Here is a 316-nt window from a genome sequence, read left to right on the forward strand (position 1 = left end):
CAGGAATGTCATCTGATAAACCTCCTGCATTTGCAGGTTTTTTAAAAATTTTAAATCTAATTTAAATGACGTTTCTGAACGGGATTTCACTAGTGTGATAAGGTCCTTAGATACATTTGTACATTTGTAATATTAAAGGCTAAGCATCATATTTCTAATTATGCAAATATGAAATATATGTGAGAATGCCACCTTAGCTTGGAATTTTATCTGCCATGTTTTATCAAAGCCCTTATAAGACATAACGTGAGTTCATTTTTTGTTTGTTTATTAATCTTATTCCCCAACCTTTCCTCACAAGAACTCAGGGCAAAGT

This window comes from Sceloporus undulatus, chromosome 1, assembly GCF_019175285.1.
Source record: "Sceloporus undulatus isolate JIND9_A2432 ecotype Alabama chromosome 1, SceUnd_v1.1, whole genome shotgun sequence".
Lineage (NCBI taxonomy): Eukaryota > Metazoa > Chordata > Lepidosauria > Squamata > Phrynosomatidae > Sceloporus > Sceloporus undulatus.